The 24,162-nt window shown below is 45.2% G+C and overlaps 1 long non-coding RNA gene across 1 annotated transcript in view; it reads right to left on the bottom strand.

The window, feature by feature from the left end:
* The window catches only part of LOC118352427 (uncharacterized), a 64,983-nt gene extending 46,339 nt beyond the window's left edge, over window positions 1–18,644 (bottom strand). The window contains exons 1-3 of the long non-coding RNA XR_004809557.2: window positions 18,526–18,644; window positions 17,619–17,800; window positions 2,746–2,989 (exon numbers count right to left, since the gene is read on the bottom strand). This is a non-coding gene — a long non-coding RNA (uncharacterized LOC118352427). The remainder of the gene's footprint in view (window positions 1–2,745; window positions 2,990–17,618; window positions 17,801–18,525) is intronic.
* Between the last annotated feature and the right edge of the window lie 5,518 nt (window positions 18,645–24,162).

Here is a 24,162-nt window from a genome sequence, read left to right on the forward strand (position 1 = left end):
CCAGTGCATGTAAAAGTTACTTTTACGCTGTACTGTAGTATATTAAATGTGCAATAGCTTTACATCCTAAAAAAAAATGTGCATCGCTTAATTTTTTTAAACCACTTTATTGCAAAAAAAAAAAAGCTAACCATCGTCTGAGCTTCCAGCGAGTCATAATCTCCCATCACAGAGCACCACAACAAGGGTAACGATAACGAAGAAGTCTGAAATATTGCGAGAATTACCAAAAAGTAACACAAAGTGAGCAGAGGCTGCTGGGAAAATGGGGCCAATAGACCCACTCGAGGCAGGGTGACCACAAACCTTCAACTTGTAGAAAATACTGTATCTGCCAAGCGCAATAGGCGAAGCGCAATAACACGAGGTGCGTCTGTATCCCGGATAGAGACGTACCCACCTGCCTCACAGGGTCGTGGTGGGCTTTAGGCAGAGGGCCTGAGCACACAGCACGCTCAGTGAGTGCTACCAGGATAGGGATGAGGGTGGAGGAGGTGGGGCGAATGGGGACGGTGGGAATGATGGCAGGCGGTGGCCACAACGGTGAAGATGGTGGTGGTCATGGTGAAGACGGTGGTGAAGATGATGCCAATGGCGATTGTCATGATGGTGGCCGTGATGATTCTAACAGGGAAGGGCATGGTGGTGATGGTGTTAACTGACTCAGTTTACAGCTGGGGAAACTGAGGCCCCTGAGTTATATACTAATAACCGGCGTAGCTGAAATCAGAAATCCATGGCCCCAGTGCTGACCCATCGCCTCTTCCACCACTCCAAGCTAAAAATAAGTGGAACAGGATTTGGCTGAAGGGAACTGGGAACTGTAGGTCATGTCGGCCTCCTCTCCACCCCTGGCTCATTTTACAACGCTGAGGAAATCACTGTCCTCACCAGACCCCATTCACTGCCTTTTAGGGATGATGCCACCTGCCTGGTGTTTAACTGAGAGGTAAGGGAGGAAGGTAAGTTCCACAAAGCTGCTTTTTAACCAGTAGCTCCCACTGATCCTATTGCCACTGGCCCCACAGTGCACTTTGAGAAATTCTCCCTAGGGGAGTTGATTTACTCTCTGGTTTCAGCCCAAGAGGCAAAATAACCTACTGAATCTGTCCATTTAGTTTCCCAGTTGGGACTAAGTAGTGCCTCAAGGGGCTCGTGATGAAGCCCGGGAGAAACCAGGGTTGGAGGGAAGGAGGAGGATGAGAGAGGAGAAAAATTCACATAGTTCACTCCAAGTAGGGAGAGCAGAATTGATATTTTAGGTCAGCCACGTCCCCGAAGAGCAGTGAGTTCTCCTAATAATGAGAGAGAAATTGGTTTTAGGATTCAAAGGAGCTTTACTGCCAGGGGACATCTGCCACCAGGGCCCAAAGCTAACCAAGAGGAAGCACAGGTGATGCTCTTTCCCCCAAGGTCTCCTGGCAGACATTGCAAACAGATTCCAGAGTTCACAGGGCCCCAGCGTCCTCCCACAGCTCCTCAAACACGGAGCTCTAGCGACACAGCCAGGAGCAATTGATCAGAGTAGACACAGTGATGAAAATGATTTTCCACTTGACATGGAGCAAGACCAATAAATGATTCATAAGGCCTATGCCTGCTGAAAAGGCCATTAAGAGACTACGCCAGAGGAGGGTTTACCCTGCAAAACCCAGATGGTATCAGCTGGATTTAGGCCTCTTTGTCTGATCACGGTCCAAACACTGCAGCCAGCAATTTCATTCATTCACCTGTTGGTTCATTCATTCATTCCCTCCCTTGTCCTTTACCACCCCTCCTCCATCAGCCCCTTTATTCTCTCTATCCCTCATTTTGTAATTCAACCAATATTTATTTATTGTGCATACTATGTGCCAGGCACTGTCCTGCATGCCGGAGGCATAAAAACGAACAAGACCAACCCAGCCCTGTCCACCTGGAGATTATAACCTCCCACAAAAAGCTAAATTTAACAATTACACCATTAATTATTTCTTTTCTATTGTGATCACTGCAACAAGGGAGAAATACCTGATGCTTCAAGAGACACAGGTTAGTCTGGTGGGGGAAGAAATCACCGCCGCTCCCAAACATGAGTCTGAGTGTGACCCTCGCCTGCTAGAAACCCCTCAGTGGTTGCCCTCTGCCCTCACAATGAACTCCAAGCCCCTCACCGTGTTTGGGCCGTGCCCACCTTGCCCCACACCAGCCTTTCTCACTGAGAACAACCAACTCAGACTAAATGTACAATTTCTAAAATGGGAAATACTAGAAGGCACGTGCCATGCGCACAGAAACGAAGGCTGTTTTGTTTCCTGCTGCATCCTGAGTGCCCAGGGTCCTTGGCACAAGGCCAGGCACATAAGATGAACTTGAGAAATGCTGTAAACGTGCAAACCAGTGATTCTTTGACCCCGCCCTTGGCACAGTGCCTAGCACAATGCCCTGAATGCTGCAGTGTTGGAAGAGGGGAGGGAGGGAAGGAGGGAGGAAGTGGGGGAGGGAAGAAGGGAAGGAAAGTGGGAAGGAAGGAAAGAGGGAAGGAAGGAAGGAAGGAAGGAAGGAAGGAAGGAAGGAAGGAAGGAAGGAAGGAAGGAAGGGAGGGAGGGAGGGAGGGAGGAAGACATCTTATGAGTAGTAGGGAAAGGTCATGCCATAAACCAAGACTTTCAAAGCTCTAATTCCCATACAAAAAGACCCAGTCATTCTAAATAATTTCAAGAACAAATTATTTTTAAAAAGAGAGAGAGAGAGATTCATACTCACCAGGCTGGCAACACAGGGTCCAGTAGTGAGAAGAAGGAGGCCCGACTCTAAGCAAGATGGGTGGGGCCCATTTGGATGCTTCAAGCCAAAAAGCATTTTTGTGGCCTTGTAATTTCTGAAAGCTTTTGGCGGGGCTAACTGGCTCCAGACGCAGTCTCCTGCAAAGGTCTCCTCTTTGCAGTTCCTCAGTGCCTCACGTAACTAACCCCAGGCTCGGCCATCTGTTGGGCCTCAGTTTCCCCATCTGTAAAATGAAATAATTGGGTCAGATCACCTCTAGTCCAACCCTAACACCAGGAGTCTGTCTTAAGATCTCTTCTTGGCATCCCTTCCTGACCACCCATCTCAACCCCCAAAAACATTAATAATAATTATTATGGCAGTAATTACCACTTATTGAAGCCCTTTGGCCTTCATACACACAACTGTGCTAGAAGGTAAAGGCATAGAGCAATTAATTTGCCACACAATAATTGCCAGAGCCTGGAGATTTGAACTCATTTTGTGTAACTTTAAGGTTTATCTGTTAGAGTAGACTGTGCCCCACCTCAATGACACATAGGCTTGGATGTCAGCACTTTCTATAGCTTTTTCTCTCCCCTCTTCCTGCTCTTATTTGTCAAGGGGGTTGCCTGACCCTATAAGTTCTGGAGTTAGGGACGCGTGGGTGGCACAGGGGTTGAGCATCTGCCTTTGGCTCAGGTCATGATCCTGGAGTCCTGGGATCGAGTCCCACATCAGGCTCCCTGCATGAAGCCTGCTTCTCCCTCTGCCTGTGTCTCTGCCTCTCTCTCTCTCTCTGTCTCTCATGAATAAATAAATAAAACCTTAAAAAAAAGTTCCTGAACTAACCCCAGGCACATCCTGCTACACAAGGAATGTCTCCTTTCTGCAACTCCAAGGCTTATAGGTAGTTTGATCTCGAGAGAGTGGGGGCTATTCCCAGGGCAGAGGCCAGGCATCCAGTTGGCTCCCTTCACCTCCAAGAATCAACACCCCTGTGTGCAGAGGGCAAGTAGGTCAGGCCACCTGTAAACGCAAAGGTGAAGCTAAGAAAATGAGGGTCTCTGATGGATACGAATAAAACAGGTCAGAGGCTTTTGAAAGCAGAGAGGATGAGAAAGATAACAAGTGGTATTCTTGTCACACTGCTTTGAACCCCAATCTGAAAGCATTTCTAAACCTAGGCTCAGTGTTACTTTTTATCCTGGAGGAGAGAGACAGAGATTCTAATAACCTTGGCTTCCAGGTTGGCTTCCAGGCTGACTCCAGGTTGGCTCCAGGTTTGTTCCAGAGTCAAGAATGAGACTAAAACATATCAGGAGTCAGTCGGTCCTTCTATTTTTCTCATAGCAATCTGTACTCAGGCTAGCTGTTCAGGGGCTGTGTATCGAATACCTACCATGTGCCAACTGCTGTTGTAGGCACTCAGGATGCAGCTGTGAGTGACCAAGACAGTTTTCCCAAAACCATCTTCCTAAACCAGAGATTTGATCATGTCTCCCTGCCTACACCCTTCAGTGGCTCCCCATTGCCTACAAGCTCAAGTCCAAAGGCCTCATTGTGGTATACAAAGCATTTCATCGTCTGGCCTCTTTGGGTCCATTTCTTTTACCTGCTTCTTTCTAACCCATCCCATGGGTGTATCAAAATGATTGCAGCACGCCTAGCCCCCGGGGCATCTGAGTCTGCTGCCCCTTTGCTTGGAGCAGCCTCATCCCAGTGCCCTCTGCTCATTCATTGGCTGCCTCACTCTCATTTAGCCCTCAGAACAGATGTTACCTCTTCCGGAAGCTTCCTTGATTCCCCTTCCCCACCAGAGTTAAGCATCTGCACACGATATTATTGTCTTGTCAGTCTTATATTTCTTTTTCTCTTCTCTGGTAACAGAAAATCCTTCCTGCTGGAGGATCCATTCCATGGAGTTCAGGGAAGGCTCTTTAAATCCTAAACTTGCCACCTAAGAACTCAGTGGCCTTGGATAGTGGCTTATCCTCTCTGAGGTTCATATTCCTCATTTGTAAAATTGGATTACAAATAAACATGCCTCACTGGGTCATGGTGGGGGGATAGATGAGACTACATACGTGAAATGCCTAGAGTCGGGGCTGGCACTCAGTGAGAATCAGTAAACGTTAGCACTTCTGTGATGGTATTTAAAGTGAAGACGTAGGGGCACGTGGGTGGCTCAGTAGCTGAGTGTCTGTCTTTGGCTCAGGTCGTAATCCTGGGGTCCTGGGATCGAGTCCCACATCAGGCTCCCCACAGGGACCCTGCTTCTTCCTCTGCTTATGTCCCTGCCTCTCTCTGTGTGTCTCTCATGAATAAATAAATAAAACTTTAAATAAAAATAAAGTGAGGACATAATATCTTAGTTAGTGGCTGAACCAGGAAAGGGGACATTTTGATAGCATTCCTAGCTCTGTCATTTACCAGCAATCCTTGGGCAAGTCACTCCCTGTCCCCAGCCCCAGCTTTGTCATGCATCAAGTGGGAATAATATCTGCTGAGCCTGCCTCCTAGGGTCGTTTTGAGGATCAAAAGGAGATCATGAGACCATGTTCATGATGGTTGGGATTTGTATGGTTTTTAAAAATATTTTGTTTTATTTATTTATTTGAGACAAAGTGAGCATGAGCAGAGGGAAAGGGCAGAGAGAGACAGAAGCAGACTCCCCGCTGAGCAGGGAGCTCAATGCAGGGCTCAATTCCAGGACCCTGGAATTTCCTTTTTGTGGGCTTTCAAGTGCTTATCTCTGCCATACTCTTCTCATGGGATTTGACTTAGTGGAGTGCTTTAATTACCTAGAAATTCTGAAACATTGGTAGTGTTTCCCTGGGTGAGCATGGTTGTTCCTGAATGGGATGACTAAAAACAAGGCTATTTTTAGGAGAGAAAACTGTCTCTCTTCCTCTCTGTCAAATCCAATTAGCTTCTCTCACCAACCAAAATGTAGCACTGAATGTACGAGAACACTATTGCTTGGTGCCCATCTGTGATCTGAAGTCCTGTTGGTAGAGCAGTACTGCCTGGCGGATAAGAACATGAAGTCTAGGATCAGAAAAACCAGCTGTGTGACCTTGGAGAAGTCCCCTGAATGGCTGGAGTTGGTTTTCTGATAGATAAAATGGAGACTCATGGTTGACCTAGCTGGTGTCCTAATTGTCCTAGTCGTTCTGGGCATTCTCTTGAAAAACAGAGCCTAAGTCACAAACTTGCGTGCACAAACTTATTGGAAAAGCAATGCCAAGAAGCAGGAGTGAGCAAATGAAGAAAGGGAGAAAAGCCATTTTTGTGAGTGTGTTATCATGGTTTCTGCCATAGGCAATAGCGTCTTGATTTTGCAGGGACCTCCTGAGAAGCATACAGAATGCATCTCAGAACTATACCCCGGGGTATAGGAGGCTGTGGTTTTTCTTCAGTGACTCTCATCATCCATTGGTTAAGTCCCTGCACTTCTCCACAGAGCCTGAGTACCACCTAGCAGGCTCTCAGGACATCAGAGAAGGCCCTGGGACAAATGCCAAAATAGAGTCGCTCCTTGCGATTGTCACCGTGAGGTGTGTCTGAGTTCACAGGGAACTGTCCACCACAATGAGGCTGAAATCAGAATGGACTGGAGTAGATGTAAAAAGGGCACTAGGGAATCTGTGACACCTACCCAGAATTCTTCTGAAAAAGAAATGAGATGAGCATGACTCCAGGTAGATAGTAAGCACTGAAATAACAGCCACAAGTGAGAGCATTGAGTAACTTGGTAATTCCACGAGCACTACATGATCAACTCAAATCAACAATTGTGTTTTCTCTTATGTGCTAACCCAGAGCAAATGTGGGTGGCTGCCTCCAGCCCTGTTATGGTAAGGATTCGGAGACACCCTCCAAGCTCAGTGGGAAAGAGTGCAGTGATGGATTAATGATGTCTGCCATGAGGATGGGCGGGAAGCAGTGGTACAGAGGTACGTATGGGTATTTGTAGGATGGCTACTCATCTTCTATGACCAGTATTTAAAATGTACTGTTTCTTGCTTCAAGACTTCCATTTCACACCTAGAAGTTAAGTCTCCACATCTGTAAAAAATGAGGATAATCCCGTGCTTGACCTTCTTCTGCACTTGGCCTTTATGACCTTGAAATCATAAATTTGAAAGTGTGTTGGAAAGCTAGAGGGTATACATAAATGAGAGCGTTTTCCAGCCAACTGCCCCCTCCCTGTGAAGTATGGAGGAGCCCTTGGGAATAAGGCAGTTCTCTAAGCCCACAAACTTGGTTCCCTTCTTACTACTTAAACACACTGAATGAGATCGATTGATGGCTTGGAGACCCTTACTTGACAATGATCCTTGTAGCCAATATGTTGCTTTTTTCCTGCCTTTTCCTGTGGTAAAATAGCACCCTGAATTTCACTCTTCACACACTCAGACTATCTGGTTTGGGTTCATCTCGCTGCAAGCATGGGGCTTTAATTGGTCTTAGCCAGGAGTCAGCAAACTACAGCCCATGAGTCAGTCACTTGCTTTTGTAAATAAATTTGATTGAGATACAGCCATGGCCATTCATTTTCCTATGGCCTGTGACTTTTTTCATGCTCTAACGTAACAGCAGAGTTTATAGTTGCAGTGGAGATCATATGATCTACAGCCTAAAATATTTACTAACTGGCCCTCTAAGAACAATTTTGCCAATCACCAATCTAACCTAATCACCCTGTGCATCCTGTGGGTACCATGATTGGTTCATAGATAAAATTTGACCCAAATCCGGCCAGTGAAGCTCAAAACTCTTTTCCTCTGGATAATGAAGCTGAGAGGATGTGAGGTCTGGGTCCCTTGTAGCCATTTTGCAGCTATGAGGAAGGACTCCTCTTTCTGACCTCAACGATCAAGTAAAGAAAGTAAGACAGACAAAATTGAAAGAATAAAATTACAGATGTATAAGGCTTTGAAGAAAGCATAGATGAGTAGAACATTTAGAGGGTTCAGGAAGGTGGTGTGATTGAAGTGAGTCCTAAAGACTAATGGAATTTGGACCAGAGGAGACGGAAAGGGTATTTCAGGTGGAGGCAGCATGGGCCTAAGCCATGGACGGGACTGAGTAGAGAACGTTACTGAGGGTGCAAGAGGAGCTTTGCTAGGAAGGAAAGGATTCCACACCAGTGGGATCTGAAGCCACACACAACCGCTATGGAGACTCTTCTTCCATGTTCCAAGCTTAAAAAGATACTCTCCCAAACGTTTAACTAATAGAAATGCAAAAGATGCTTACAGATAAAACATCAACAGCAACAACAGGAAGGTGACGCAGTAGCCAACCACGGCCTGATGTTTTTGGGTTTTTCTCGGAGGGGGGATAGCATCTCCTGGCTGGGGGAGTAACTGGGCACAGGCTGAGCACCACATTGTGCTAAACATTTGTATTATCTCAGGTAATTTCCTAAAAGTCCCATGAGATGCTCCCTCTTCTTATACCCATTTTACAGAGGTGAAAACTGAGGTTTAGACAAGTTCAGTAACTTGTCCAGCACATGGCAGGGATTTAAGTGAATCTCACTGCCTCTGCTGCTCTACAATGTCCTCGTTGCTGGTTCGGCCTACCCGTGGTGTGTGAAGGAAGTTGTGGAAATCCCCACCATTCTCGGTCATTTTCCCACCTCTGCTCCCCCTCTCCATGCCTCCTTGGTTCGTGCCATTGCAGGGGACCGGGTGATGAGCTGGCCACATCCTGGGCCTTACATGGGAATTCCCATGCTTGAGACATTTCTCTGATAAGCCCCAGGTGGGAGAGGGGCCAGGGGCATTCCAGCATTCTCGGGGGATCTGAAGGCACCCGAGTGCCCATTCGGGCCCCAGTGCTCTTTCGGGACCATCATCCCCAAAATAAAGTCCAGATTTCTCACCATGGCCAAAAGGGTCTTGTTCCTGTCTACTTCTCTGATCCTACCCCTCCCATGTTGCCTTTGGCCTTGAACTCTGGCCACATTATTGGCCTTCCTTCATTTTCACTAACATTCTCTGCTCAGGTCTATCCGGGGATCTTTGCACAAGCCATTCCCTCTGCCTTGAAAGTCCTTCCCTCATGTAACTCCTACGCATCTTCCGGATTCCTCTGACTTCCCTTCCTTGGGAACCCTTTACTGGCCACCCCCTTCCCAGAGTGGATCAAGGGCCCCTTTCATATACTTTGATGGTCTCTTTGCCTATACCTCCTGGAACTTATCACAATAATATTTAAATAATTGCTTGGGTCCTTGTTTTAATACCAGCCTTTCCCCCATAAGCTATAATCTCTATGTGGCTGGGCTTGTATACTCCCAAATCCCTTGGAGCCTCATATTCAATAAATAGTTCACTGAAAGAAGAAATAAGGAATCCATGGCAGGACCCCAGGGAGGCTGCTGAGGAATCCGTTCTGGGTAGAGAAGGCAGTCTCCAGGCTTGCTTCAGTTTAAGTATTAACCGGCACTTATTATAATGCAGCAGCGAAGAAGGGATGGGACCTGTCCTCAGGAGGCCCACAGTGAGGGAGGAGGTAGGGAAACCCCTGGTTGGTGGCTGTTCCTAATGCACTGGCGGTGGCTGTATGCCAAGCATTGCACCCAATGCCTTACGTGTGCCACATCTCTACAAAATTTGGTCTGTTTAACATCTGGGGAAAGTGTGGCTCAGAGGAGTCAGGTAACCAGGCCAAGGTCACACAGCAAATCAGAGAGAGAGCTGGCATTGGACCCCTCCTGAGTCTGACTCCCAGGCCCAAGCTCCTGACAGCCACACTCTACTATTGCCGTGCACAGCTGAATGACTTTTAAGTGCTAAAACACAGGTACAAGGGCTTGGAGGGGCTAAGGGTGGCTGGGGGAACAGCAAGTTAGTTCCTTCTTGGAAATCAAAGAATTGAAGGCTTCACATAGGCAGTGACCTTTACCCTAAAGGTGGGGACAACTTTGAATCCAAAGCAGCTCATGGCCTTCAGGTGGGGGTGGGGGGCACAGCCTGAGCTAAGGTGTGGAGTCTTTCCTGTCTCGCTTCTTCCTTGGCTCACGTGGAGAATGAGCGTCAAGCTGTGCTCTGTGCTTAAGGCACGGTGTCCCTTTCACTGAGCGTCACTGTTGACTGCCCGAGTGAGTGTTCCAGCTCTCCCTCTGAGATTTGGGGTGGACGGGGTGGGAAGAGGTGTCAGGGCAGAGGAAAGAGAACAGAAAGGGCAGAGGTGGGGGCAAGCAGGCCGATCCCAGGAGGGATCGTCGATTCCCCCTCCCTGCCCCACTGTGGAGCCCCCAGCAGGTTCCCCTTGCTCAGGTCTCCAGTCCCCACCCACCTGGGGCACCTCTCCTGCCCACCCCACCCTCACCTTCTCCAGGCAGCAACTTGTCATCATATCTCAGCCTGGAAAGCACTCACTCCCACCATCAGGTTAGATGCGCACCCCCCCCCCACCCTGATCCTCCGGGCGAGGATCACCCTGCACTGTCATTGCCCCTTGGGGCACCCGTCTCCCCACATCTCGCTACTAGGCCGTGGGCTCTGTGAGGCCAGCAGCAGCGTTAACACCTCCTTCTGTTCCGTGTGCTCCGCTCCTAGCCTAGGGCCAGGAAGAGAGGACTTTCCACAGGCCCTTTGAAGTAGACAAGTGATTCCAGAGAAATGAGGAAGGCAGGGACAAGGACCGAAGCTGCACTCTTTAGCTGTTTTTAACACTTTCGTGAGTGAATAGACAAACATCCAGACTACACACAGAGGTACTTCTCTCTATGACTCTAATTCTTGGACATATCCTGGATGGCACTGTTGTATATGGACACACACACACACACACACACACACACACACGCTCCTTGCCAGGCCCTAGGAATTTCTCATTCATAATTTTGTGTTCAAATTATCAACAAGGGCCTCTATATACACTGTTACTACCCAGAAAATCTGGGTCTTCCCCACTTTTGCCTTTACTGGATTGTTCTGGAGAGAAATTTAAGAACTTTTCTGATTTTAAGAAGGCATTTGATTCCAGATTGGAAGTCAGACCAACAGCACCCCACCTAGAAAGGCCCAGAAACTGACAAATTCTAACCGATTTATGACATTATTACTGGCCAAGCTATTTCACTATGCTCACTGCTGTATCTGGCAGTTAACGTGGAATATTGGGTTTCGAATCAGAGAGAAGTCTCAAATCAGAGAGAAGGGCATAGATATGAGGAAACCATGTACAGAACACTTACGAAACCATTGAAGGTGATATGTAATTGTGGGTCAAAGTATTTAGTACAAACCATAGATAAGGCAAGGCAGGGGCCCAAGTTGGTTGGGGCCGTGAGAAAAGACCAAAGGGAAGATGCCCAGTAACAGAAATGTTCATTATAAGTACCATTTGGGAGCACTTTCTAGTTGCCAGGCACGGAGCTAAGTGCTGCCTCTACATTATTACATTTTACATCATGACAACCACACATAGATGGTATGACCATTTTACAGATGGAGAAACTGAGGCTTAAAGAGATTACATGACTTGCCCAAACATCAGATTGACAGCTCTTTCTCTGTACATTCTCCATGTCTCTGGCTATAGGTGGCTGTTGGCCCTACTACTGAATTCCACCCCCACCCCATCAGTTCATCTTTCCCCCAAAGTCCCTATTCACCATCTCTCCATGGACAGTAGGAGTCAGGTGGTGGTCCTTCCCAGGTCCTTCCCAGGTTCACAAGGGACTCTCTTCTGCTTCCTTTCTTACCATCTGAATTCCCTCCTCCTTCCCCACTCTGAGTCTTGAGTCCCCACTGGAGGTCTCAAACTTTCAGAAGCCCACCTCAAGGGGGCCAGATCACTTCCTGCCTGGAGATTACCCAGACGGACCCACACCTTCACCTTTACTCTGAGTTCACAGTCAACAAAAACACCTGCAATTCTGCAGGTTTGCTAATAGGCTTATGACCTGCCATTGGCAGGGTTCGCCACTCCAGCTGCTGCAGGCAGATAAGGGCTTGATAAGTCTGGAACCACACATGGAAAACCCCACTGACAGGGGGAGCAAAGGGAGAGGCTGACTTCTTATATTCCTCATAGACGTCCATGTGTCTGTTGTTCAAAAATGCATATCTTCATTTTTCCCTTGACATATAGTATACATATAATACATACATAATATATTATGATACATTATAATATTATATATATGATGACTGTTATGATTCAAATATAGAGAAAATTTAAATGTCCCCTTAATCTCACCTCCCATAGAAATCTGTGGTTGCCAGTTTGATGTGTGCTTCCAGCCTTTTTATGGCTTTTTCTTTTTTTAGATAAATAAGATTACACTATGCATACTTTGTTGCCTACATTTTTCACTTAAATAGATAGGCATCTCTCCCTAGCAATATAAACACATTTACCTCATTTTTCTGAATAGCTACCCATTATTTTAAGTCTGTTTCCAATTGTTCGGTGTTATAAACAACACAGCAGTGAACATCTTTGTCCGTATTTTGCATCCTTGTCCTGTTTGTTGTTTTGTTTTGTTCTGTTGAGTTTTATTATTTTTTTAGTCAATTTCTAAAGGTGTGACTGCTAGGTCAAAGGAGTTCTCATGTTTAAGGCTTTTGATATATAATGCTAACCCTCTCTATATATTTCTCGATTTGTCACCTCACCAGCAGTGTGTGAAAATGCCAGTGTTCTACCTTCTTGGCTTACAAATAAATAAAAATGCAGCATCAGGGTTTTTTTCCTTTAACTTTTTATTTTTAAATAACTTCAGACTCACAGAAAAGTGGTAAAAAAATAGTACAGAGAGTTCCCATATACCCTTCACCCAGCTTCAAATGCTAACATGTTACATGACCAAAGTATAATGGTCAAAACCAGAAAGTTAACATTCATACAATACTATCAATGAATCTATTGACTTTATCTGGATTTCTCTAGCTTTTCATTGTCTTTTTTTCCATCCCAGGATCCAACCAGGATTCCACATGATGTTTAGTTAACATACCTCTTTAATCTTCCTCAATATGTGACAATCCCATTGTCTGTCTTGATCTTTTGTGACACTTCTATGAGACTGACACATTACCTACTGCGCTAGTGAGGTACCTTTTTGTGACACTTTTAGAGAGAACCAGCTGGATTTTTTTGGTAGAAAATTCCTCCCTTTGGACTTACTGATTTTTCTCATGATTGGATGGAGGTTTTGCATCTGAGGCAAAAAATGCCCCAGAAATAACATGGTATCCTTCTCAGCCCATCATGACAAGCGGTGTAAGATGAGCTGTCTAAGTACTAATGACATTAACTTTGGTCACATGGTTAATAAGCTGTCTGCCATGGTTCTCCACTATAAAGTTACTATTCACCTGTTTGTAATTAATAAATATCTTGAGATACAATAGTTGAGATTACACAAATATCTGGCTTCTCAAACTTTGACCTGCTTGTCTTAGCATCCATCTGTGGATCTTGTAGGATGCAGCATCTTTAAAAAAAACTAGACTAATAAAATAAAACATGTGGACACATGTTAAATAAGAAGTAGCTGGTGAGATGCATAGGTTGGCCGGTAGTTTCCACTACCCAAGTAAGTACAAGCATGTCCACCTACGCAAAAAGTTCCTATTTCTTTAATGGTAAGCACTGAAGCATGACCTAGCCCAGGGGGCAAGTCACTCATCCCAGGGCCAGCAACCTGCCACCAAGTCAAAGACTTACTCTTGACCCTCTTCAAGTTGGGACTAAACCTTGTCAGGTAGTCTAACACACATGGCTTGGGTCACATACCCCCTGAGGGGCAGAAGGGATGTCAGAAGGATGGAACACTCTGACTGGTCGGTCACGTGCTAGCCTCTGGACCAGAGAGGTGGTATCTATCTATCCCACCTGAGCTGCTTAAGTTGAACTCTTAAGTTGGGTTTTTCCTGAAGAAAATTAAGATGCTGGGTGTTGGAATAACAAGAAGGACAGGTCCAGTGTTGCATCTCTCCTGGCAGAATCAATTATTTGAGAGAGTTCTTGCCTCCGATTTCATACTCAAGGAGTAAGTTTGCTCTCTTACCAAAATCACATTTTATCATCCTCATTAAATCCATAACTATTACCAATTCTTAGTTTGTGGGAACATTCAACTGGATTGTTCAGGAACTGACCCAATAGACAGCAAATCTGGCACACAGATCTGGACTCAGGCCAACTACGCTGATGCAGGCCAAGGTAGTTCTGATCAGCTGGCAACAGTCTACAGTGCTGGATCCAAGTCTGGGCTCCTTGTAGGAGAGTGTGGTAATTGATTAGTGATGTCTGCCCTGGGCACAGGTAAAGAGGAGCATGTTTGCAATGTGTTTCTTATCCTTGAGTATCTCAATGATACCCTCCTGCTCTCAGGTTCTAAAATCCAGGTTGAGGCAATAAATATTGGGCCACATATTGTGCATCCCTAGGGGCTGGAGGCTGAAGCTTTGAATATAGCTTTGCTCTGTCAAGGAGCTTACTTTTAACTAAGAAGACCAGATATTTAGGAAAACATCTGGATGTAGGACTCTCAGGCTCAAACACTCCCGGTGACTCCCTCTCACTTTCCCTGGATTTAATTGTCTTCAGTTGCCAGAAACATTTTTAACCTTGCCTTGGGCAGCTACTCTGCTATTGCCTGCATATTCAGGTACTTTTTACAAGGTGTTAAGGACATAGAGGCTCCAAGTACAGTCTTTCCTCTTGATGTACTCAGATATACATGAAAAACTTGAAAGAGTAGTGACAAAGAGAGAACATGTGTATCCAGAACTGGGTCCCCTTTGTGCCTCAACCTTTATGAATGGCACATTCAGTGTCTCCTTTTGTTGATGAGAATGCCCAGAAGTTACTCAATGAGAGCTTCCCAGATGTTACAAATACACACACCCAGTGAAGAAGAGTCTGTTGGGCAGCACCAATAACCTCACCTTGCACAGGAGTCACCTGGGGATCTGGTTAAAATGCAGTGTCTAATTCAGTAGATCTGGGGCAGGGCCAGAGACTCTGCATTTCTAACAAGCTTCTGGGTGACACCAATGGTGCTGGTCAATGGGTCACGCTTTGGAGAGCCAGGGGCTGAGTAACGGTGGCAGGAATGCCTGGTACAGACTAGGTGGGAAGATGGAGAAGGGGACAAGGGAGAGGGGAAGCTGCACTGCAGAGGATAAAGAAGGAGTAATGTTCTGAGCATCTCCATGAAAGCACCAGTCCAAAGCCTGACACACCATATACAAAATAAATGAAAATAAAAATTTGCTGTCTTCCTTCTCTCCTTAATCCTTATGACTTTAGAAGTAAGTGGAATTGCTGTTTCCACCTCCCACATACCCCCCAACACACACACACACACACACACACACACACACACATTTCACATAGGGAAACTGAGGGTGGGAAGCGTGAGTAACCAGTCACAGGTTGCACTTTGGGTAAAGCCTCCAGCCAGAAGCCAGCTCATGCCTCCTTCCCACGCCTCTGCATTGCAACATGGAAACTTAAAAGTGCCTTGAGAGGATCTGGGGGCATGTGCAGAACCAGCTTAGGGCCCTTGTCCAAAGGCTTCCAGTTTCTCAAATAATGAGGCCAGTTGGAAGCTGTTAACACAGATGAGAACCAGCCAGCAACAGGTGAAAGGCCGCTCAACCTATCAGCACTGCTTTAAGCTATAGCACGCTCCTGGCTTCCTCTCCCCAACATTTAGGGGCCCAATCCCCAGATGCACCTGCCAGCAAATGAGCAGCAACCAGAGGGGAGACTTGGGTCTCCCCCACTCTGAACTGGCTTGCATGTCCTCCCATTTCCTGGAGCCCCTTGGGAGAACTGTTTCTCTAGGTTAATATAGAGTGCTAATGAGGGGTAGCCGGCGGGAAAAGGCAAGGTCTACTTGATCCAGCACTTGGACTAAAGCCAAGGTCTCTCTGGCTGTAGATTCTCTCTCGCCTTCCAGGTTCCTATGCTGTGTGGGGAGATTAAGATGTATAGTCTGCAAATGGACTAACCTTTTCCAGGCCTCTTTAATGAGGCTTCTCATAATAGGGCCATTTCTCTTTCTTATGTATGTGTACACATACACACACACATCCCTTAACATAATCCATATGGAAATAAAAATCTCTCCCTTGCTGTATTTTTTTAAGTGGAGTCTATAATGGGCAACACTTTTTTCTTCAAATGAAAATCCATGGTTCAACAACATGCATTTCCAGTGAATTTAGAAAGTAGGTTCAGCCAACTAGCTAGGCTCCTTCTTAAAACTCAATTTTATGGGTAGCCAGTAATCAACTGTACCAACAGTTCTTTTAGAATATAGTGGGAACCCATACAAGGTATATTAAGATCTCCAAGGAATATATTCAGTTCTGGAACTCTCTCTGAATGAAGGAGCATGAGTAGCTTTCAACCCTGGATCCCTGCAGAGAGGGAACATTATGTTCCATATCTTTTAGACTTCAGTCTACCTAAAGAGAGAAAATTCTAGCCTCTGATATCACCAGGTACCTTCCAGATTTAAAATATATATGGAGCAGAGAGATTAAAAAAGCAGATTCTGAAGCTTCTAACCCTTCTAACCCTGCTCTTCTCAACAACCATCCCTATAATCCATACTACAGACAGGAACCCTCTGGGGATTTCAGCAGTTTCAAATCCATCCTGGGTCAAAGGGTTTTTCAGACTTTAAGCTCCCAAAGAGCAGAGGCATTCTCAGACCTGTGTCAGATAGGTGAGCATCTGAGCTCAGGACGTCAAGCAATGAACAATGACTCAGAATTGGATTGTCTGACCACAAGGTAATAAAACTAGAAATTACTCTAAGTGTTTTTTAAAACCTTGACCACTTAGAAATTTAAAGCCATGCTCCCAAATAATTTGAAACAAAACCGACAATTACAACAAGAAAAATAACAGTGATGAGGATACTGGGTATTTTTAACATCGAAAGGGATGTGCCCAAAGCTGTAATTAGAAGCACAAGTCATAGTATTAAATGTTACCATCGTTGTGTTTAAAAGGATACAAGTAAGTGAGCTGAGCATCAATCCGGGAAGTTAGAAAAGAACAACAACAACAACAACAACAAAAACCCACAGGAAGATACAAAGAACTATTAATAAAGAAGAAAAGAGGAGGAAAAAAAAGAAGTTGAGATTTAGAAGTCCAAAACTCCAAAGGGTCTATTCAAGAAAAAATGGGCAAAATATGCAAAATTAGGAGAAAGAGAGTTGGTGGAATAACCATTTGGATAGAAAAGATTAAATTTTTAAAAATCCTCTTGATCATGTGCAAAAATCTATGCTGAATATTTGCAGCATCTAGGTTAACATTTTAATTTTAAAAATAGCTATTAAAATTCCTACACAAAGCATACTTGCAAATAAATAAGAAAAATTAAAATCCCATGATAGGAAAATGTGCAAAAAACATATGCATATGCAACCCAAAACAGAATAAATATCTATAGGCAATTAACATATCAGAAAATACCTAACCACGCTGTAAATCAAGAGTAAGAATGGAAACAACTCCAATGCCATTTTCCCTCTATGGAATTAGGAAAAGCTTAGTGTCTGTGGTTTGTTCTTAGTGTGAACGGCTACATCCAATAAGAATGGAGACAAGGTGAACCAGATGCTCCTTCATAGGTAAGTTAGCAAAGTCCTTCAGCCCTTCTGAAAAACCACGTGCAAGCATTTCAGGTGAATGTCTGGCAATTTCCTTTAGGTGGAGAGAATCCGAATGTAACTCCTCTTTACAAATGCTAATGAAATGGGATCTGATTTTCTATGCATTTGGGACTTTCCAGAGACCAAGAGAGTCATAATTGGGGTGCACAAGAGTGAGATAAAGGTGAGAATGAGGATGCCTAGCTCCCTGCTCACCCTCTGCCAACAGCTACTTGTATGACCTTGACAAATTATTTAATTTCTTGCAAGTTCCATTTCACCATCTGAGTAATGAGGGAACTAAATTTGATCACTAGGACCTTCCCCTGATTGCTGACATGTTGTCTCACTCTTCACAGAGCCAGGATCTTCCTCATGTCTCTGAGATAGCAACGTTTCTGCACAAGAGAGGAAGAAAAAGATTAATGAGATGGGAGTCAAGAAAAATGGACTAACCATCAAGTACGAGAAAGGTCCTAACCTTTCCTCTGTTTCATTTCCTGCATTTCTTAAATGGGCTATAATGCTTTGTACGTTAAGCTCTCAATAAATATCTGTTGAATTAAAAGATACGAAAGGAAGGAAGAAATTAATGATACAGAAGGCTTTATTTCCACAAGTTATTTCTTGCACCTCCCCAAATCACTGGAAGAATGTAATAAGAACTATTGACGAATTAAGGTCTCTCAAAAAAGAAATTGTGAGCCAGTCTTATTTCTTTGCCCCAAAGCAGACCTCATTTACCAATGCTACAGCAGAATAAGCATTGGCCCCCATTGTCAAATGATCTCAAAGCAATGGGGTCATTTCAGCAGGGGAAGTGGGGGGACCAGTCTGGCCAGTTGCAGGTGATTCTTCAGAGCTGAGAGATACCTGACCAGGACTGTCAGCGCCGTGGACCCGACCACGTCCATCTATCCTCAACCATCATTATCACTCTAGTGGTGAGAATGAGAGGAACCGCTGTGGGCAAAGTCACATTTTGGATGTGGCTACCACACTGCATGGCTCTCTGTGATGTGATGGGGTAAAACCAAACCATAAAGCAGGTCAGCTCACGTTGGGTTCAGCCCAAAGGACAATCCACTGCAAGTGTAGCAGCACTCCCTAGGCTTTCACTTACAGCAGGCATTAGCTTCATCTTTTCCAGTGTGCTCAGAGAGGACCTCAGAACCCTTCTGAACACTGACCTTTCCACCCAACCAATACCAGCTGACCAGTCTTCACACAGATCATATGTACTTGGGATCCCTGTGTATTTGTGATCAATGACCCAATAATGGGTATTATGAGCTGGGTGGTATCATCTCAAAATTCATATGTTGAGGTCCTAAGCCCCTGTACCTGAGAATACGACAGTGTTTAGAGACAATCTCTGCAGAAGTGATTACGTTAAAATGAGTTCATTAGGTCCTAATCTAATACGACTAGTGTCCCTACAAGAAGAGGAGTAGGACACAGATGCACACAGAGGGAAGACCATGTGAGGACACGGGGAAGAAGGCCATCCACAAGCCAGGGCGAAAGGCTTCAGAAGCTCACACCCTGCTCACACCCCGATCTCAGACTGCCAGTCTCCAGAATTGTGAAAATACATTTCCCTTGTTTAAGCCACCCAGTCTGTGCTGCTTTGTGATGGGAGCCCTAACAAAAGAACACAGTGGGCGTGTTGATAATGTTTGAGGTGAAAAAAAAATGAGTTATAAAGGAGTACCTGAGCTAGAAGTTTTATATAATGACATCATATATCTAATGTAAGTGTGTGGGTATGAGTGCACGTGTGGGTGTGCAAAAGAGAAACCATATACCCACAAAGGAAAATGTTTAGAATGTTACAAACCAAAATGTTCACAGTGGCTTTTCCTAGATGGTGGAGCTCCAGGTGATTGAGGGAGCAAAGGTGTGGTGTCTTACTTTCCTAATCAATCCTGCTTTTGCGCTGACCGTGTGTTAGCTGTGTAATTCTGAAAGATTTTAAATGGCGTACGCAAATCTAAGACCAATACCAACCACCCCAGGTGTAATACTACCTGCATGCAGGTGCTTACTGCTGTACCTGTTGAACTCATTCGATCCTCACAATCATCCTGCAGGGTAGGGAGTGTCACTGCTCTCATTTTCTAGACGAGAAAGCTGAGACAGAGAGATTGAGTGACTTGCCCAAGATTACAAAGCTGGCACACGGCCTCCAAACCAAGCAGGCTGGCTTCATGTCCACAGCCTTAACCATAAAGGACCCTGCCTCTGCACAGGTGTCTGGTCAATCCACCGCTTCACTAAGAGCTAATCTGAACACATTTTGGGTTAGCGTGTGATTTGACACATGCGCGCATGAACACACATATGCACCTACACACACTTAGGCACGTTTTAGCTGTGCTTCGTAGCTCAGCAAATTACCTCCTTTCCCATTTGAGGTTCACAGTCTCACTGGACTCAAGCCCCAGCACCTCGGCAGGGTGACACCCCTATTGTAAATACACAGAGAGACCCTAGAAGCCTCACCTTCCTAAGGTGCAAGGGGATGACCCTTATGTTCTTGGACAAGGGGCAGGGTAAGCAACCCATTCATATTTTATAAGTTTGTTTAATGGAGCCTTATTTTTTGGGTTATGTATTTTTAAAGACCACTCGCTTAGATTGATGGAAACACTCTGCTGAGTCTCCTCTTAAAGCCCGAGAGCTGGAGGAAGCCCAGCCCTTCTGGGGCCGAGGAGGGACAGTACAGAGTTGCAAACGGACAAATGTCCATCAGCAGGGAACTGGTTAAATAAATTATGTTCATCCCCATAATGGAATCTTGCTTAGATGTTGAAGCAGTGAGAGCTATAGGTCCTGTCAAGGAAGGGTGTTCATGATGTACTGTTAAGGAAAAAAAGAAGAGTTGCAGACCACTGGGGATAATGTGATCCTATACGGTGATAGAAATTGTGGGGACACCTGGGTGGCTCAGTGGTTGTGTATCTACCTTTGGCCCAGGGCCTGATCCCAGAGTCCCAGGATCAAGTCCCACATCAGGCTTCCTGCATGGAGCCTGCTTCTCTCTCTACCTCTCTCTCTCTCTCTCTCTGGGTCTCTCATAAATAAATAAATAAAATCTTAAAAAAAAAAGAAATTGTGGGTTGGAGATGAGGGTGCGTGCCTGTATGTGTGTGTGTGTGTTAATGATTAAGGATGCAGACCCTCATTGAACAAACTGGAGTTCACATTCCAGCCCCACTAGTGGCTAACTGTGATCTTGGGTTTTCTTAACCTCTCTGAATGCCAATTGCCTCACCTTAAAATAAGGTGAAACTGTAGTTCCTACATCCACAGTGATGTAGAAGTGAAGTGAGAGTACGTGGAAAACATTTTCATTTGCTTGACACATATTAAGCACTGAAAAAAAAAATGCTTCTTGTTATTATTGTTGTCATTGTTGTTTGCCTTTATATAGGAAAGACCCACAAGGAAACAAACCTGGCAAAGTTCACCTCCGGAGAATAACACTGATGAAAGGAAGGTTCTCACCGTTCACAGCAAACACATACATATCTGAATTTCTACAATGTGTGCATTTGACTCTTGTCATTAAAATACAATGAAGTGCTGTGTGTGTGTGTTTTAATGAACAAAGCTGACCTCTCTCCTAAAAGGAATCCCATGAATTCTGAACTTTCCAACAGTCTCATTTCTGGTGAGCTAGTTATGATGCGGCCACACTCCTGGGGGGGGTACCCCCGTGTGGAGTGGAGAACAGGAAGTGAGTCTCCCTGATTCTCTCAGGTAGGAATCAGGAGGTCATTTGCATTCTCCCAGATATATACCTTGACAGTAAAATCTGCCCAAATTTTCTAAATCCCACATTCTCTTTTCTCAGCTCAATTCCAGAAACCTGAACAAATGAAGCTGAGCCACGTGAACAAGCCAACAAAGTTCACGGGCTTTGAGAGGAAATATTGCAGCAAATAGTGGAGATCATTGCCTGGGCACTTAGGAGTGTCGGGCACGATGCTAGCTACTTCTGCACCATCTCATTTCAACTTCCATAGAAATCCTTTAAGGAGAGTACTTATTGGTTCCCTTTTTTTACAAAGGAGGTAACTGAGGCTCAGAGAGGGGAAGACACCTGCCCAAGAGCACACAGGACTTAGCAGCAAGGCCAGAATTTGAGTCCAAGTCTACCACGGAGCACACGGTAACAGCCTGCAGACTCTGTCAGAGGGAAAGAGATAGACTTTGACTGTGGTCAGTTAAATACCTAGACGCCCTCAACTATCTAAATATCACCAATGAATCATGCAATTTCTTTCATATTTTGTGAGTCCCCCCCCCCCTTGAAATTTTGGTACCCCTAGTTCAGGGTTTCCTGAATTGTTTCTTGGATACCACTCTGTTTTGTTTTGTGTGATGGTAATAAGTGTTTTGTAAGAAAAGACTTTCAAAGTATGATAAATTTAGGGAGTCCTAGGTTAAATTCTTTTTGATTCGTAGGTTCCCTTATTGCAGGACTTACCAGAGCTTTTGATATGTCAAAGAGAGTGCAATTGAGTGCAGCATGGCCCAAACTTATTTGATCATGGAACTATTTTCTTATGAAGCATATCCCAGAACGGAGTTCACTTTGGGAAATGCTATCCTAAAACAAACATGCGTTCTTTTTTCTAGCTTGCTTTTCCAAGTGCATTTAAAACAGTAGGAAAGGTTAAACACGTTTAAAGCTAACACCACAAGAAAAATTATCCAGATCTCTCCAGAAACTACCCCTGGGCCCTCAGAAATACCCAAGATCCTCTGACATGCATCTGAATGTAAGACACGTCCAAATAGAAGATGGCTCCAACATCTAAGGTGATCCACGCTTTTCCCGTTGAGAAGATCTAAAAGCAATCTTTAAAAGTCCTATATACATTAATTGAGCTTCCAGACTTTAAGAAACTAGATGAAGGAGTCACATATTTACTTATCATATAAAATTTATTAAACTTGACATATTTTAAAATGACATATATCGTAAAAGAACGCTGAGGTAGGGAATCTACTTTCTCTCACTCATACAGATCAGGGAACACTTTACTTCAAATTCTTTGCCTACATCTTTGTCCTAAGAAAGCCACTTTTCGGTACGATCTTGCATGATGTTCCAATTCATGTCACGTTCACTCCTACATATGTTGCTTAGAAACGCACATCCTGTGCCCATCCCTGGAAATGTGGTCCTGGGCCACAGGTACTGGCGCTTGTAATGTGGGGACAGTTGAGACAGCTATGTTTTCCCCTCTTTATCCTGTAATTGTCTATTTGCGATCTCTACGACATCACTGCTTACAGAGCTGTTTGTAAAGTGAGCGTAAGAAGGCTTGTTTGCATGACATCAAACACTGGCAGTTCTGAGTCATAGCTCCTGGAATCACCCTCACATCTCTCTGGTTCTGACACGTGAATGTGGGAACCCCACAGAGAACCAGCCTTGAATTTCAAATCATTCCCAAATAGGACTTTGCTACTCTAAATAAAATATTTATGGGAGTACCCCGTAATAGGAGAGATTTTATAGGGACCTATGTATTCGCAACTCTGTCTATCCTGTGGGATAATTGTGGGGAGGTCTCTCCCATTACCATCGGGCATGGGAGGTATTTATAAAGGTGAGATCTCCCTCCTAAGAGAACATCTGTGCTCAGGCAGCAATGAGGGGGTTAAGCACCAGCTTTGCTGCTCCAGGCTCAGGAAGGAGTCAGACCTGATGTGGCATGGGCCTCTTTTCTGCCCAGGACCAGGAAGAGTGAGGGCAAGAAAGGAAAAATTATTGACCTAGGGAGAGCACTCAATTGCAACCTCATGAGTAAATAGGCCATTTATCCCCCAGCCCAGAGCTCCTTGAAAAGGTGACCGTCCATCACTCCCTCCTCCAAGCTGCCCCTTGATGAGCTGCTCTATCAATGGGCTAATTTAGCTGATTACAGAGGAATTTGAGAGGAATGGACTGCCAGAGCCTGGGTCTGGGCCAGCAATGCATTAAGTCCACCAGTGTCTCCATCACCCTCCAGTGGGACCGAGAGGAGCGTCTTATTCCTGAAAATGTGTCCCATCAGATGGGCTTTCGTTAAATTCAGCTCCAGCTTATCAGGTGCGAGGTGGAAAACCTACTGCTACAGGGCATAGATTGTTCTGTCCTCCGAGTCCTTGATGGGGGAGGACAGCCTCTGGGATCAGCGCCAGGCTATTCTCGGCTGCTGGTCAGCAGCATATCAACGCTCAGCCCCATAGGATGGAAGAACAGGAAGAAATGCAAAGGCCCAGACTGGACTGCCATTGCTCCTTTACTCCCCTAACTTTTTACTGTGCACAGGCTTGGAAAATGCTTCACCCTGCTCCCACCCAAGAGGGCTAAACTCACAGACAGGTGGTAATGGATGGGATTTCCCTGCTGGAAAACAGAATCACTCTTTCTCGAGGGCTCCAGCAAAAAGTCCCAGAGCAGATTCTCATTAGACCCATTTGTGTCTCACCACCAGTCACCAGGGCCCAGGGATGGATCGCCCCCATAGGCCAGACCTAGTCTCATGCCCAGCTTTGGATCTGATGGGAGCAGGTGTGACTTGAGCCCTATCCAAGCCGTGTGACTTGTGAGCAGAGGAGGTCCTTCAAAGAGAAGTCAGGGGAAACAAAGGGTCCCTATAAACCTCATCAATAAGGTCAGTACAGCAAAGTGTTCTAGGTTCCCACATGGAAAATTCTAGATCTCAGTGATGGTGAGCAGAGGCAGGAAGGATTTCAG

The sequence above is a fragment of the Canis lupus genome, chromosome 26 (assembly GCF_003254725.2).
Source record: "Canis lupus dingo isolate Sandy chromosome 26, ASM325472v2, whole genome shotgun sequence".
Lineage (NCBI taxonomy): Eukaryota > Metazoa > Chordata > Mammalia > Carnivora > Canidae > Canis > Canis lupus.